Source organism: Ursus maritimus, unplaced genomic scaffold (genome assembly GCF_017311325.1).
Source record: "Ursus maritimus isolate PB19 unplaced genomic scaffold, ASM1731132v1 scaffold_20, whole genome shotgun sequence".
Taxonomy (NCBI): Eukaryota; Metazoa; Chordata; class Mammalia; order Carnivora; family Ursidae; genus Ursus; species Ursus maritimus.
In genome coordinates, this window is record NW_024424453.1 from 34748232 (window position 1) to 34765827 (window position 17596).

A 17596-nucleotide genomic window follows, 5' to 3' on the forward strand; every position below is an offset into this window, starting at 1 on the left:
ATTCGATTACTCTATCCAGAAACCTAGTGCTGATCCAGAATTCTTCTCTTTTCTTAATTTCCCATATTCAAGTAATTGATTCTGTCTCCAAATAGCTACAACACATCCAGACTTCTATCTCCAGCTCTGCTGTCACCATCTTTGGGCCATCTCCTTCCTCTCAGGGTACCTCAACAGCCACCCAACTCCTATCTCTGGTCTGATTCTTTCCACACCACCTCCTTCCCCAGACAGTAGCAAAAGTGATTTTCTTAAAAAATGGAAATTAGATCACTTCATTCTCCGACCTAAAAGTCCCTTCATTTATGCTCTAGCTTTTAGTAGTTACAGGAACACACCAAGACCCTTCTCATCCTAGAGGCCTTTGCGATAGTTCTGTCCTCCATCTCTAACCAGCTTTGCCGTAGCCAGATCCTTCCTTCTTGAAGTCTAGCTTAAGTCCCTCACTGACCACTGTATTCCAAGTAGATCACCCCTTTTTCATTCTCTATTAACCCCCATTTTTGCTTCTTTCACAGAACTTTCTGCAACTTCCAGTTATTTCACAGTATTTATTTATCGGTTGATTGATTGTCACTTGTCATTAATTTTTGGCTACCCAGCATCTAAATTCCCTTCGTATTTGAAGAATCTCCCACCTAAGGAATCTAAGCCTACCTCCAGTATGGAAGTTAAAAATGGCTGATAACACACGTTCTCAGAGTGCCTTGCACCTTGGACACATGACCTAGACTGTGCCATTCAGATTACTTGCCCAGACTCTGACTTAAAGCTAGTGAAGTGACGAAGCAGGGACTGTTCAGAATCCATGGGGACAGTGGCAGCAGCAGCAGCAGTGGTTAAATCCATTTCCAGAAACAACAGAGACCATGGTCCCTGTGGAACTGGTCTACTGTCCACACCCAATGCGGTGGGCAGTCCACGCTTGGCTGTGTCTCCAGCAGAGCAGTGTGGGGTGTGGTCACTGCACCTGTGGCATATCTGGAGCCTTGTTCCTCACCGTATGGCCTCCAAACCTATTTCTCCAGCATTCTTTGTAATTCTGTGAGTCACCCCAAAACGTCTTTTTAACAAACACCTTTTTTGCTTATATGATCTCTGGTTGGCTTCTGGTTGCTTGTCAAGATTGGGAGTAAGAGAGGCAAATGAGGCATGTGGGACATACAATTTAAGGAGGCTCACAATCAGGTCATGAAGTGCAAACCCTGCGCCTGCACACCCCTGAGAGTGAAGCCTCCTTAGGTTGTATCCCCCAAGAGGCTCACTGCCTCATCCAAGTCCCAACCCACGTAAGAAGACATTAAATCCAACTTTTCTTGAGACCTGGAGTCTCTGCCGGCAGGTGATGAATGGCCTAGCTTATAACACTAGGTAGTGGAATATTTCTGCAGGGCCAGCTAAGAATGGGAAGCTTGTTCTTCCAGAATTAACCCATCACTCTCTCCCAGTCTGTGTAAGGGGAGGCAAGAAATAAACTGGAATTTGAAAAGGCTGGTAGGAAGAATCTACTTTAAGGGGATTGTCAGTGTGCTGTGTTTTTTCTTTTCCCTACCAATAGGAGAGGGGAGAGACATGCTTTCCCCTCACCTCAAAGCTTCAAGGAATGGCTTGCAGTCTTAACACCCCCTGTAAAGACTGAAGGACACAGGAACCAGTATTTTGAGCTCATTATGAAGATGAGAGGCTGTGGTTGGCTTGTTGCCCTTGGATGCTGCCATAGACTAGGCAACATTCAAAATGGCCAGAACTTCCTGGGTTGGGCAGGACAATTGATAAGTGAGTCTCCTATTGGGAAATTTAGGCATTGTAAATGGGAGCTGGCCTGCCTACTCTTCCCAAGAGAAAACTGTAGAAGAGCTGAGCAGGCCGAACCAAGAGATGAACAGCTAGAAACCACAAGCTGGTGGAGAGGGTCGTATGTGACCAGCTAGCTGGTGGGGCCTTGACTCTATCAAGGAAAATGCAGATGTGAGATCACCAGCAACAGAGAAGCCCTAAAAACCCACAAAGTTGCCTTAGGAGAGAGAGACTCAACTCTTGGCCTCTATCCCATCCAGAGGGTGGGTATTCCATGAGATTCCAACTGTTGCTGTTGGGTAAAACTTTTTCTGCCCTCAACTCCTTAATTGTATCTCCTCCCTCACCACTGGCCGTGGCCCTGAGAGGCTTCAAAAATTAAAGGATTTACAACTTCCATGCCACCAAGACCTCTCACCTGGATTTCTGCAGTAGATTTCTCTTGATTTTCCCATCCATTCGAATCACAGCAGCTAAATGGTCTTGATAAAACCCATACCATATCATGCCATTTCTCTACTCAGAGACTTTCAGTGTCCCACAGTGACCTATAAGACCCTATGTCATCTTGGTCTCTCCTTACACTCTGACCTCATATCTTCCCACTCTCCCCCACCCACCATCACTCTGCTCTAACAGAACTGTCCTCCTCACTCTTTTTCAGATGAGCCTGGTCATGTCCCCCTCTAGAGCTTTGGCATTTATTCATCTTTGACTTAGAAACTCGTGCTCCGTTTGCTCATTTACCTTTACTCCCACTTAAATGTCACAGTCTCTGGATACCTCTACCTAAATAAAACTTCCTTAACACTGCTTACCCCCTTTTCTACTATATTTTTTACTCTAGAACTTATACGATTAATTTGGTATTTATCTGCTATAATAAAAACTCCTTGAAGACAGGAAACTTTGTTTTGTTCGTTGCCATATCTCCAGCATCTGGAACAGTATCTGATAGAATAAGTGCCTGACGACTATTTGCTCAAAGAGTGGGTCAGTCATGGGTGGGAGTAGAAGTATATCCAGAAAGAGAAAAGGTGATCAAGCCTCTATCTCTCAGACACAAATACCTGCTGAAGTCTTCCAAACCCCAAACTGAGTATACGGTGAGATTTTAAATCAAATGAGCTTCGAGTTCTGATATTACACTAGAATGAACTATTTGCTACCACAAGACAGAGACTATTTATTACCTGATAACAACCAGAGAAGTTTTGGGAAAACCCAAGATGACACGCTGGGGAAAGAGAAGTAAACAGGTTATTCATAAGTGCAGTGTACCAGATAGTTTAGTTTTCTGCTTCTGGGCACAGGAAAGAATTGCAGTTCCCCTTCCTCTTTAGGCTTTAGGCGGGGCCATATAACTTTCTTTGCCAAAGAAATGTGGGTGGAATGACAAGTGTCATTTCCAGACAGAAACTTTAAAAGCTAGTACATACTGTGCCACATTCTCTTTCTTTTGCTATGATGGTGGTGAAAACATGTGTGGAGATGATGCCTCAGGGTCACTAGTTGGGGTCACTGAGTGACTCCAAAAGGAAAACCCTACTTCTTACTCATGATGAACATGCAGTAGGAATGAGACATAAACCTCTGTTGTGACAAGCCTTATGACTTGGGAGTTGTTTGAATGGGCTGCATATTTGGTGGAGTATGGTGGTCATTAAATCTTTCTAGCTTCCTGCCTTCGAGGCATGTGGTAGCTTTGAATTCCCTGCCATCTACTTGCCATCATTAGTTGAGCCATATGACTAGTTCTGGTCAACGACCTGTGAGTAAATGTGACGTAGATGCCTTATAGATGTGAGCATTCAATGCAGGATGAACCTCCAGAGATCTCGTTCCTCTGCTGAAGGGCCGAAAAGTCCATTTTCCCAAGTGAAATTCCCTGAAATTTAGAGACACAACAGAGATCTTTGAAATACAGTAATGATTTATAAAGGGTGGGTGTGCCAAGTGAGAAGGCTAATTCTAGTTTGTTTTTCCCTGCTGCCTTCTTTCTTCTCTGCCTTCTCCTTTGTCGTAATTATTGTGGTCGACCCCTCAAAATTGACTCAATCCTAAATTATTAGTTTTAACCAGTTGGGTAATCTCACTCCCTTTGACAGTAATTGGCTTAAAAATAGCATGTGACCTATTTCTGCCAATGAAAATGACTAAAGTCTTCTGGGCGACTTCTGTGAAAGGTCTGAAGAACAAACATAGTCCTTCTTTCTTTTAATGTTGTTGTACCTGGTGTGACGCCTGGAATTACTACAGCTATTTTCCTACTGGGCCAAGGATGAAGCAAGCACAGAGAAGGACTGAGCCAAGAGAATTGCTAAAAAGCAGATATGGAGCTCATCTTACTTCTAGACTTCTATTATGAGAGTGAATAACTTGTCATATTGTTTATATCCGTTTGAGTTAGAGCTTGCTGCTGGTTGTGGTCCAAAGAATCTTATCTGCTACACCTTTATTCCTTTATTATTTCCTCACTGTGCTTCAAAAACTGGATTTTCATCCAAATGAAAACTAATTCAGTGAGGAAATAAAGCCACTTAGTCAGTAGACCTATCCAAGAGAGTATCTAGTTAAGGACTCAAAAAGGTCATGAGTTTGAGAGAATGGGGTCAGAGCAATGGAGCCAGAAGTAAACAATAGGTTTGAAAACCAGAGTGTTCGGTAAGACACAGAATAGAGAAAATGTGTTAAGCAGAGCAGAGGCAAATCAAGATGGTGGTTCCAGATTAAATTGGTGAACGCTAGTTGCCTATTGGAATGTTTCTTTACCTAAAGCCCCGGATATCCTCAGCCGGTAGAGCTTTCAGACTGTAAAGAACCAAACAGTATCATGCAGAAATGACAACCCCCTTCATTGTTTTTCATCTTGAACATACTTTCATAAATTAAGGAAATTAAAGATTACTTAAGTATTATCACAACAAATCTCTGCTTTCAAGGCTTTTGTGTCATGTTAGAGCAGAAAATATATTGAACAACCTTATATTTCAAATTCTGTGGTATCTTTTTGTTCTAATAGTTACGAAGAGTTTTAAAAATTAAATTACTAAACATGCACTGAGCATACTGCTTTCAACACATTGAGGCTGCTGTTGTGGACATAAGGGGATTCATGTCTACAGCAGATCTTTAAGGAGCAAGCAGTCAAGTTAACGTTAAACACCCAGAGGAATGAATAAGTGTGAAATAAGAGTTCTTTCAAATGTGCTTTAGAAGCTCTTTGGATGATCATTTCATTCCAGCTGGGTGAATCAAGAAAGGCTTAACAGAAGGAGGGAAACACCCAATGGGAGTCTTCAATAACAGGTAGGCCACCAAAAGACAAAAGTATTGACTGGTGTGAGACTGGGCATAGAATATTCAAGGAAGTGTCCAGGAAAACAAGAGACCCAGGTATGCTGGATAGAGTCACACACAAGGAAGTCTATGAGAGGGAAGCCCGGACCAGGTGCACTGGCAACTGGCAGTACCTGCGATTCACGCAAGGAATGTAGTCCTTATCCTCCGGACACACAAATTGTTTTCAATCAGGGGAATGAGATCAGGTCTGTGAAAGTTAATGTAGGCAGTAGCGTGAGGGATGTATGTTCAGGGACAGGAGAAAAGAGAGAGGAAGTAAATCGACCTCTTAAGGACTTACTTTTATTGTACAGATGAAAAATGCAGAGTATCTGAAAAAGACCAGTGTCAGTGAGGGTGGACAAAAAGGAAAAGGTTCAGATGTCAGGAGGTAGAATCAACAGGTTTGGAGGGCCTTGTGACTGAGTTCTGGTTAATGGAATGTGGGTGGAAGTGAGATAAGCCACTGAAAGTTCTGGTCCCACAAACATCTGAGGTGACCTCTCAGTCTCTCTTCCTTCAGAAACAACCTTGGAAGGTGTGCTTGATGGTGTGGCCATGCAAGGGGGGGGGGGGCTCTGATACTTTTGTCACGAGATGCTGAGGGGAGCCACCTGCCCTCTGCTGGTTGGTGACATGAGGTTTCTGTTCTATTTGTCATGACAGCATTGCCTCGCCCACACTGACTTAACTATTTTGGAGAAGTCCATGGATCTGCTTTGAGATATGATGGGTTGGTGGTAACTACCAGGCAGTTGGAAAGGCATGTTTGGCATTCGAGAGGATGTGAGGAATAGAGTGGCCACTTTCCTATTTATCCGCATGAAAGTTTCATATGAAATGATTAGTATATACAGTTCAAATTGTCCAAGAACCTTTATTTTTTTCACTTTGAACAAAAGATGTACAGCTAAAGTTAGCTCCAAAATTTGAACTCTTTCATCATTTATCGAAACAAACCTTCCCACCACGGCACTCAAGACCAACACTTCAGAAGGAAAGCCTACTACATCCTTCCGAAGTACTCTGGGGTTGTAGGACACAAGAGCAGGAGAAATCTATTTGTGCAATATGAAGGTCACCAAGGAGGGCTAAAAGCTTCGAAAACCTCTCCATCAGAAGAGATTAAATTGGCATCTGAACAGAGCTTTATATCATCAGGCAAACCTCTTCCTTTAGGGATAAAAGCCCATTCAATCAGATGTATGCTCACTCTTCTGACTAAGAGTAAAGAGCTTCTGAAAAGGAGATTAAAAGGAAAAGAGTAGATTTCTGGACTCTGCCTGGCACCAAACAGGAGCAATCCTATATGAGCAGGTCATAAAATCAAGGGCTTTCTTTGGGCCCATACTGACAAGAGCAGACATTCATCAAGGTCCTACTAGACCCCGAGCCCCTGGCCTTACCCTTTTTCTCTTACTTAGCCTTCACAATATGCCTCGGAGTTAGATTGTAATAATAGTCCCATTTTGCAGATGAAGATAGAGGTTTAGTGATTTGCTGAAGGTCAGAGTATGTAGGCTGCCTAGATTTCAAACCCAGGTAATCTGATTTCAGAGTTCAAGTTCTGAATTACTGTATTTTATTGATTTGAGAACTTAATTTTTTTTAAATCCAAGGTATCAGAAAGGATTGCATGCTAAATTTTCAATGGGAGTGTTTTTCTTTCTTTGTGGTATATAAAATAATAGTACACCTTACAATTGATTGTGTCTTAGATTCCATAAATATAATACAATGCTAATCGGCCCCTACTGACTATTCAGGCATGTGTAATTAGGCAGGAGAGCAGGGACTGACTTAGTAAGAAGCTATATATATTAGAGAAGAGGCTTTCCAACTTTCTCACAGAGCAGAATGCATTATGCAAACGAAATCTGACACAGAACTCCAATATGTAAAGCAGAGAAAAGTGGCATTTTATTAGTATAAATGTACTTTATGTTCAAGTATATGACATGTATTTATTATATGGTTAATCAGGGAGACTACTAGTTAGCACATTGGAGACAACTAGTAGGTTGAATTTCCATTTGAATGTTCAGGGCTCTTTTTTTAATTAGTGGTTTAAAAACACTTGATATAATTGAAGCCATTACATTCAAATCGAATATGAATGTGCAGGTTTTTAAAAAATTAGTATTTGAAAAATATTTAAGGACATACTTTAAGCCAAATCATATAATTTAAATCAAATATGGAGGAAATCAGAACACATTTTCGTGAGTCCATAGCTTACAAGTCATTCTTTAAAGATGGCTTAAATAACCACCTGACAATTGTCTTCGTAAGGCCGAAAGATCACTCCAGTTTCTTTTTTTGCCCTGCCATTATTATGTTGAAGGCTATTTGAAATGAATTAACTATCCAAGAATGAGCACTGTGGAATCACAGTTTGAGGGAGGCGGGAGAAATACCTTCTTCAAGGTCTCTAATGCTGCCCACCTCCCAGCCACCATCAGCAGGTGTTTTTAGCAGTAGAACAGCGTTTCCAGAGCCCCGATTTCTAGGCTTGAGTCCCAACCCCATACCTTACTAACTACATGAGCTCGGGCAGGTTTTACCTTTCCTACCTTTGGATTTCATCTCAAAATAACACATAGTTATTTTGTAATACTTTTTTAAGAAACAGATGAGATAATATGAATAAATCACTACCCATAATATCTGCAGGACGCAATTAATACGTTTTAGTTTTTGTAGTTGTTACGGTGCCTTGTCTACAAAGGGAAACTTCCATGCTAGGGACTGGAGACGGAAAGACGCTCTAGGGATGGTTTCTGCCGTCCAGGAGGTCCCATCTATTTGAGAGGATTAGAAATAAACATGAAAGGTCAATAGCGGTAAAAGGCAACCCAAAGTACAAGCCAAGGGAATGACAAAGACGAAAGTGCTAAAAAATCACAGAAGTGAGAGCGCCTTGTCTTCAAATTATATTTATTAAGCAAGTTTCCGAACCTCATGGCAGTATAGATATGTATGACAGAGGCTGTCATATGGAGGTCTGTGTCATGTGTCCGTCCCACTGATATGCTGGTATTGGACTACAGTGTTTGGAAAGGTTTAGAGTCAACTTTTAACTCTCAGGATAGTTCATGTACAAATCTGGATCTCCATGGACCTGTGGCTCCTGTCAAGCCCTGAGACCTCATCTCTTTCTGGCAGAAATGTGGGGAGGAGAGGCCCAGCCTGAGCACAGGAATCAGAGGGAGAACACATTCGAACAACTGCCCCCACACCTACCAGCTGTCTGCAGGGGGCGGTCATGTGGTCCTAGTCCTCCTCTGAGATGTGCCACGTGGGAAGCGTACCTCCAAACGGAAGAGGACGCTGAGCTGGCCCTCAAGGGCTTGTGCTGAGGTCCTTTGGAGGCTGAGATCCTTCAGAGGGGAACTTCTGAAGGGGCCTCTTCCCCTTGCTCAGAGAGAGCCATTTTGCTAGGAGGTGAAAACCAAATCTTTGTGGAGAGGCCCAGTGCCGCTCAGCACAGCCAAGCATCAGATCAGAATATCATAATAAAAAAATGTGAATGAAGTTTAGATTTAACTTTTGAGGGAGCAGGATAAACTACCACCCCACCATATGTGTGTGACTTCTCCATTTCTTACTGCAATTTCCATTTTTTAAATAGGAATTTTCAACCTTCTGTGCTTGTCTAATGTCTGCTCAGAACAGTTTGAGACCCTGTTACTGTTTTAAAATGCACGCATGTTAAGATGAATCTCCTACCCAAGGAAAAAAATAAAACTCAAAAAGTTTTGTTTAAAAATAAAATCTGAATTTCCAAGGTCTTTTTTTTTTTTCTTTTAACCAAAAGATCTTAGACGCTGGACCTCCAGTTCTGCATATCCGCAATCACTTGGGATCAAGCAGAGGCTGCCAATCTTATCAAGGTGAATGGGCTGTCTACTTGGCCCGAGACCTCGCCACTTCCTCCTGCTCCCCCAGGCTGTGGTTAATCAGACATCTCTATTGGCACTTCCCTGTGTTTTTGTTTATTGTTGGGTTTTATTTTGTTTGGAAGTAAAGAGTGTAGTTGACCTTTGAGAAACACGGGTTTAAAGTGTACATGTCCTCTTACACACGGATTTTTTTTTTTGATACGTATAGCACAGTACCGCAAGTGTATTTTCTCTTTATGATATTCTTCATAACCTTTTCTTTTCTCTAGCTTACTTTGTGGTGGGAATACAGTATATAATACACATAACATACAAAATACATGTTAATTGACTGTTTATGTGATCAGTAAGCTTTCTGACCAGCAGTAGGCTATGGGTAGTTAAGTTTGGGGAGAGTCGAAAGTTAGACGTGGATAACTGTTCCACTGTGAAGGGGTTGGCGACTCTAGTCCCCGCCTCGTTCAAGGGTCAATTGTATCGCTACATGTTTATCATGCAAACGGATGTCTATTATACCTGGTTTGCTTTAGTCATTTACCGTATCTGTCTGCCTCCTGTAGGCATGTGAATTTCTAGCCTGAATGACTTACAAAGACTTGGATACAAAATGACACTTGAAGAATGCTTACATTGGGGGAAAAAAAACACGCAAGGAGGAAAGTGGTAACAGGACCAAAAAGCAAATGCTGCGGGATCAAAGAAGGGGATTAGTATTATCAAATACGATCTCAGAGGGGAGGTGGGTCTTGGAGAAAACATGAGTTCTTGGAGTAGGAGGAGGACGTTTGGGCAAGTAAATGTCTAAACTATGCAAAACAAACAGTTGCCTGGAGACTCTTGACATAGTTTGTCCTGTCCCCAAATATAATCACACTACTCCCCTGCTTCATAGTTTTCAATGGCTTCCCATTGTCCTCAAGATAAAATCCAAAGGCTTTGGACATACTGGCATCAGAAACTCTTTGTGACATGGCCCCTGGCTACCTTCCTAGTCTTGTTTCGGCAGAACCAGCCTCTCACGTTAGCCCCTGTGAGTTAGCCATGCTCAACGGCTTGCTGTTCCCTCGGTACTAATCTGGTATTTTGAATGCACTATTTTTTCAGATTTACCCCCTGCCCCACCCCACTGTTGCCTCTTCTGAGAAACCTTCTCTGATATCGTCTTCCTCCAAGGCTGAGTCTGAGGCTCCTTCAGAGGGTTCACTTAGCATGCTAAGCCAGATTGCATCTTCACATTTTGCCCCTTGGGTTGTCTTGGTTTCCTCATTCATTTGTCCCCAAAGGGACCAGAGTGCAGCTCTGTGAGGAAACATAGTAGGGCTTACTACCTCTGAGGGAGTTACTATATGAGCTGGCAGAGCACTGTAGAAATGTTCTTTCTCTCATGCAACTAAGCTGACAGCCAGGATTTCCCGTCCCTCAGGGATTCAAGCCGACTCATCATGAACTTCTCTGAAAGGCCAGAGCCCTCTCCATGATTTTTGCAAATTCCTGACAACTAACTTCCGCACTCGTCTGTCCATCGACATTCCAGCTGTCACATGTGAGTCCTCTCTTCCCTCTTCCATTGTCTTGGAGGCAACATCCAGCCTCTCTATCAGTTTCTTTGAAAGATCCTCTAGAAATTAGCTTTGTACTGATTTAATTATTTTATGGAAAATCTGAGGGGACGAAGGAGAGGTCACCACACATAGATGAATGTTCTGCCCACACATAATTCTCTATGATGCTCACCTTCCCCCTCAAGCCTTTGTCGGGATATACCCCTAAGCAAATCGCACCCTTTCTACAGACAAATAGCATGCCAGCTATTGTTATACAATGACATTTTACACCACAAACTCATATTAACCCTAAGTCTCTCTCTTCATATATTTCTATCCATTTTATTTAGTTATACCCCATGGAGTGATCCAAAACAAGTTTATCTTCTGCAAGACAGATTTTCAAATCTTTTCCATAGTACTGACCTTTTATAGGTCAAACATCTACATTATCTTTATCTGGGGTTGGGGGCCTTGAGAAATAATTTTTTAAGAGAAAAAAGCTCACAGATTTTCATGGTAATATTTTTGAGAGTTTTTACGTGCAAACTTTTTCTCAAGGTTAGCCTAGATTAATCCTGTGAAATCTAAGCTTTCTCTTGCCTTTACGTGGGTGAACCCTTTGGGGACAAGTAAAATGGATTATTTCACCTGACTTATTTACACAAAGTAAAAAAAACAGGTCACAGCCTTTTTATTTAAGCTGATCAACTTAATTATAACTCTTTGGATGCAAGCATTTGCAATGTTTTCTGTGGTTTGGGTGTAATTTCCTGCCAGAGAGGGATGTGGGGGCGGAGGGGAGAGGAGGGGCTGCTGAGTTTTGGCATCAAGTTCCCCAGTCCAGCTGCTCTCTGTTAAGTGTCAATGACCTTACTCAACAGCACCCAGACAGTCAAGGTCCCTATAATGAGAAAACCAAATTACAGGTATGTAATTCTCACAGTTTTCTGCCAGGATCTCCAAGCTGGTGACAAATTGATATACTACTGTCTGTACGGAAGGCTGGCATTCCGAAAACAGGCCACTGTCAGTTGAAATGCTACACCTGAAGGATTGTGCAATTTCAAACCTCTGAGATATAAAAAAACATCTTTTACCCAAGTCTCTTGTAGAACGGTGAACTGTAGAACACATGTGTTTACACTCGGAAAGCCCTGACAGAAAAACAAAATGTGAGAAAAATCTTCAGGCGCCAGGAACCAGATCATGGAAAAGCAGCTAACTACGGGAAGATAATGTAGGTCTCGGGATTAAAGTCTCAAACTGTGAATTTTATTATTCATTCTCTTGCCTAACTTGTAAACGGTGACAGTTATACAATAACTCCCTTATAACTACATGTTTCTGAAAGGTAATTTCCTAAAACAATAATAAAAAATAGTAGTCATAATAGTAAGAGAAATAACTAACATTAATTAAGATTTTCCTACGTGTCAAGTTCAGTTCTAAACGTTTCCCATGCATTCACTCACCTCAATCACTTCATGATGTAAGGACTGTTATTGTTTCCATTTTGGAGGTTGGGATGGGGGGTGTGGCGCAGAGAGGGTGCAATTTGTCTGAGGTTGTAGAGCCGGAGAATGGCAGGACCAGGAGTCAACCCAGGCAACCTGTCTCTGCAACTCTTGGGCTCAGTCACCAAACTGGTTCTTTGTAAAACACAGTATCTTTTCCCATATGAGAAAAAGTATCATTGGTCGGTGTATCCCTTGACCAAGAGCTTAGCCTTGAATAAAAATAGATGATAAAATGAATGTCAAAAAAGTGAAGGTATAACTCAAAGCATCTCTTCTTGGTAGAAACAATAAATAGTCAACCGGAAGACTTAGTTCCCAAATGCAGAAATAGGCCCTAACGCTGGAGTTTATTCACTGGGTTCAAGGTCAGGCATAAGAATCTATATTTCTGACATTTCTCCAGGTGATTCTGAGGCACAGACATGTCAGGAGATCACTGATCTAAGTTTTATTTTCAAATACTTATTGAGCACCTACTATTTACTGGTTAAACAGCAGTAAAAAAAAAAAAAAAATGCAGCCATGACTTCAAGGTGCTAAAAAATCTAGGTTTGTGTGGGGGTGGAAGGAAATAGGCAAGTAAACAACTATAACACAGTACAACAAAAAATCTCTGATAAAGGGAGTGAGAGCAATTCCAAGAAAGGGCAAGAAAATACTTTGCAGAGAAGCCCTTCAGACGGAATTATCTGAAAAGATGAGGATGAGTTACTCAGGAAAGGGAGGTTAGTGGAAGAAGGGCCAGGAGGATGTCTTCTAGACGCAGGGATGTATATTCATTCAAAAACAACAACAGCAACAACTATTTAGTGGACATTTGCTGCGTGCGAGGTATTGCTTACTGTGACAGACACAGAACGTGCACAAAAGGACAGAGAGTTGAGAGGACGCGGCCTGCTCAAGGGACTGGGAGCAGTTTATTTTGTTTAGATGGGCCTCCAGCTTGAAGGGTGGTGTGGTGAGAGACATCCCAAGTTGTGTTTCCTGAGAAGTGGACGCAAAGATGGAGATTAGCCAGTAGGTTGCTTCTCTGGGAACGCCCCCAAGGGCAACACTTGTGGAGAAAGGGGGGAGGAAAGTGGGACTGTGCCCAGGCAGAAGCTGAGCTGTGATGCTGTCCCTACTGGGGCAGCCCCACAGGAAGCTCTGGATCTGGGGTGGCCAGAAACTGAAAAATCTGTTTAGAACTAAAAAAAGGAACCTTCTAAAAACCTGGAAGTGGACAAAACGATGGGTGGGATACCTATCTGTTGCCATAATGGGAAGCATGGCATGAAACTGATAATTCTGTTTCAGATGCTTGCTATTCTCTGAAGACTTGACCCCATGTCTCCACAGGATTCCCCTTTCTTACCCCTTAACCCCTTCTGGTTAATAACCCAGGATCATGCGCTGAGAGACAGAGATGGAGCCTTGTCTTCTGCAGCCCTACCATGCTGCCCATGAGCCGAAAGCAGAGCCACATGTGGTCCTCTTGCCCCAGTGTGAAAAGCATTTGCTGCATGGTTGTGAAGTCAGTCAAGGGAGCCATTTTGTTTCTGTTATATTAAGTGACCGTCTGATGCTAAGAATTATACAGAATAATAAGTAGAATCACCCCAAATGGGTTACCTACCTATTCATAACCAGAATATTGATTTTTTTTTGCTGATATCAATAACAATTACATAACATGCTGCTTGCAACAACACTTTTATCTTCAGGGGCTTGTTATGCCCTTCATATAGTCTTAAGAGCCAGGTGGAAAGAAATTTAGTTCCATTTTGCAGGGGGACAAATTGTGGCAAAGCAATGTTAAGTGTGCTCCTTGGCCTGATTTCTTCCGGTTGAGGGAACACTTGCATTTTCCGCTTGCTACCTTGGATGGCATTCATTTCTGGGCACGTGTCTCATCCTGCACCGTTACATGGTACGTCCTTTGAGAGCTGGAGTGTCATGCCTCAGTCCCCTTTGTATTTCTCAATACAAGTCCTGCAGTTCTTACACATCTTCCCAGTGCTCACTTGACAAGCTGACAGGGGGAAGAAAATAAGTGAATTTTATAAAATAAATTGAGGGGCTCCTGAGTGGCTCAGTCGGTTGAGTGTTCAACTCTTAATTTCAGCTCAGGTCAGGATCTCAGTGTCGTGAGACTGAGCCCTGGGTTGGGCTCCCCGCTTAGCAGGGAGTCTGCTTGAGATTCTTTCCCTCTGCCCCTCTCCAACTCGCGTGCACATACTCTCTCTTCTCTCTCTCAAAATAAATAAGTCTTTTTAAAAAAGACCACTTGAATTCAACAATGGAATAAGCACGTGCCTGGGTTGTCTGCCTTCCAGATAAGTGCTCGTTCCTAGATTTCCTTGTGACTCAAGGTCTGGTGGATAGACCAGCAGCAATGCTAAGCCTTGGCCCCACCAAAGATCTACTAAGTCAGAATCGCCACAGATAAAGGTACACCCACTACCATGACGCAAGCGCAATGGGCCAGAAGCTTATACGACAGCACTTAAGGAAACTGACACGAAGCAAATTAGTTATGGAAATCAATATTTCATTAAAACAAAACTAATAATAGTAACAAACATAATACTGAGAGAGAACATTTATTGAGACTATGGCAGTACTAAGTATTTTATCATATACTTTATTATATATCTCATTTGCTGTATGCCTGCTACTTTTCTAAATATATATATATACACACATAAATTTTTCATTTATCGTAGTTTTTCCCTTGATTCTCATTTATTATTAAATGAGACTTTATAGACACATACGACCATATGGGTTAAGTTCTACTGTTGTCCTCACTTCACAGATGAGGGATGAGGACACTGGTATCCCAGATCCCACAGCTACATGAGGAGAGGATGGACTCACACCTAGGCAGTCTGGCTCCGGAGCCCACGCTCTTAATCGCCAGATCAAATAGGCTTAGAATGACCTTGGCCTATACGTGTGCTTTTTTCTCTGTTCCTAACATCTACAGCCATGAAACTGCTTTGGCGAGCTGGTCCTCATGCCTAGAAGTAGGGGAAGGGAGTGCAAGTTGGCAGGTGCAAAGGGTCCACTCTGCATGGATGTTTGGCACCAAATCTCGCTTCGATCCGGGCCTGAATATCCAGACTTCAGTCCCAACCTCCCATGATTTGAGCAACATCTTCTTCCCTTAAACTCCTTTGACAGCTTAAAACTTCCATGCCATTGTCTTGTGTTTCTCCTTCCTCCTTGACCCCTCATGCTTATGTATCTATATAAAACTAATAAAACCTTGAACAGGAAACATAAAATCACTGTGAAACCAAACCAAACCTGCAGCAAGACCTCAGAGGGCCCCGTGCAATCAGAGCTGTGTGAAGCTATTTTCTGGGAGCTGTAAACCTAATAGCTCGCTCTGTGCGAGGCACAGCTGCAAGGCTCCGGGGACAGATATGCCCCTTGTTGGAAAACAGAAGGGCTTGTAAAATTATTTTCACGAAAATTTTTTCTTTAATATTTTCCCAGCTACCTCAGGCACTCCTTCCCCTCTGCCCTACTTAGCTAAATAACTGGAGTCTGGGAGGAGCAATGATGAAGGAATAATGGTTTTTTCCCCCCATTTATCATTATTGATGAATAGAAAATTATTTTGATAATATTTTCTATTCCATGTTTGAACAAATGATTTATTTAATGTTTTGGGTTTTTTTTTTTTAATTTAGAGATTTTCTTTCTTTTTATTTGCAGGGTGTTTGTGTGTGGGTGTGTGTGTGTTTGGGAGGAGGTCATCCTAAGTCTGTGGCCTTAATTTTGCCACAGGAAGATTCTCTTGCTTCCAACGACCTTGCTTACACCCAAGGCCGTCGTCTCTCACGTTTACCACAATGCCCTCTCCTCACCTCACGCAGACATGGCTCTACCCCAACTCTTCCTTCTTGTCCACTCTCACAGAAGCCGTTCTTCTCTGAACCTATATACCTGGACAGTTCTCTGTGTTTCTGGATACTGGGATTATCTTTGGTGTGTGTTCTTAAGCCTGTTGTCCTGTTAAAAGGGATTGGATGCTCCTTTTATTTGGCTTATGTTTCCATTCCCTTAGGCGCCAAAGCTTTGGAATCAGCCACAGCCAGGTTCAAAGCTTGTTTTGGTGATTAGTACACATGTAAAATCGCCCTGAATGCAACAGTCCATCTCTCTCACTCTCAGTCGCCTCAATTATAAAATGTATTCAACGGTATGAGCTATCTTAATAAGTATTTACCATGTGATCGGTCTCTGTCCACATATTAACTCGTTTAGGCCTCATTTAACCTTCAAAAGAGGTGCAATCAACATCCTGTTTTGTGGAGGAAGAGAAGAAGGGGTAAAATCATGCCCAAGTTCACAGATACAGTAAGTAAAGACTTGGAATTCACACGGGTGTTATGACTCAGGAGTCTTTGCTTTTAACTACCCTGTGATGAAATCTTCTAAACTCTAGCTTCATTGTGAAAAATGAAGAAATGACGAATGCTAATTCCGTGGAAGGCCACCACTTGGCTCGTGTGTAGTGAATGTTCTTTTTTTTCCACATTTACACTCAGTAACGCGCTTGGAAAAATCGCTGTTTCTTCTGTCTCTTGGCTCACTCCAACATAACTTATTGCATTTTGTCACCTCTGGAGAGAGCTCAGTTGGTTATTCTGTAAGGTTATGTTATCCTAGGTCCATAACCTTCAAAGTTCACATCAAATATCATACGCAAATACGTGGTTCTGTATGCATATGTCTGAGTCTTGTCTAAGACAAGATTAAAACTTGTCACAAGTCTTTCATCTTTGAAAGATGGAGAAGGGACAGGCGCAAAGGAATGGAGTAGGCGGTGGAGACAGGCGCTGTCAATCTATGTTCAACCTTCACTATAACTCTCCTCATCGCTCCTCCCTCCAGCTCCTTGTGGACCCACAATAAAACAAAGAGAAAGAGGAAACAAAGACAACAATTTGATTAAAATTACCATCTCAGGGTGCTTGAGTTCACTAAAAATGTAGCAAAGCAGATGTAGGTTTTCAGAACCGTGCTCTATCTTAGAGTCAATAACTGAAGTCCCGCATACTCACAGCAATGGTTCTCAAAGGATGTGCCCTGACCCCATAACATTGGATCAGCTTGGAACCTGACAGAAATGCAAATTCTTGGACATATCCTAGACCTACTGAACCAGAAACTCTGGGGGAAGGGCCCAAAAATCTGTTTTAACAAGCCCACTGAGTGATTCTGATTTGAGCTCACATTTGATCATTATTGGTTTGGGAAGCTGTGGGAACAGTGGGTTGCAAGTTTTAAAACTATCAGTGTGGGGTGACTGGGTGGCTGAGTCAGTTAAGTATCTGCCTACAGCTCAAATCATGATTCCAGAGTCCCGGGATTGAGCCCCGCATCAAGCCCCATACTGGGCTACTTCTCTCTCTTCCTCTGCTCCTTCCTCTCCTCTTGCCCCCACCCCCAACTCAAGCTCTATCTCTCAAATAAATAAATAAAATCTTAAAAAAAA

The 17596-nt window shown here is 42.3% G+C and overlaps 1 long non-coding RNA gene across 1 annotated transcript; it reads left to right on the top strand.

The window, feature by feature from the left end:
* Positions 1-10235: 10235 nt before the first annotated feature.
* Positions 10236-11953, top strand: LOC103679573. The gene is made up of 2 exons (XR_572977.2): positions 10236-10584; positions 11691-11953. It is a non-coding gene; the product is annotated as an uncharacterized LOC103679573 (long non-coding RNA).
* Positions 11954-17596: the final 5643 nt, after the last annotated feature.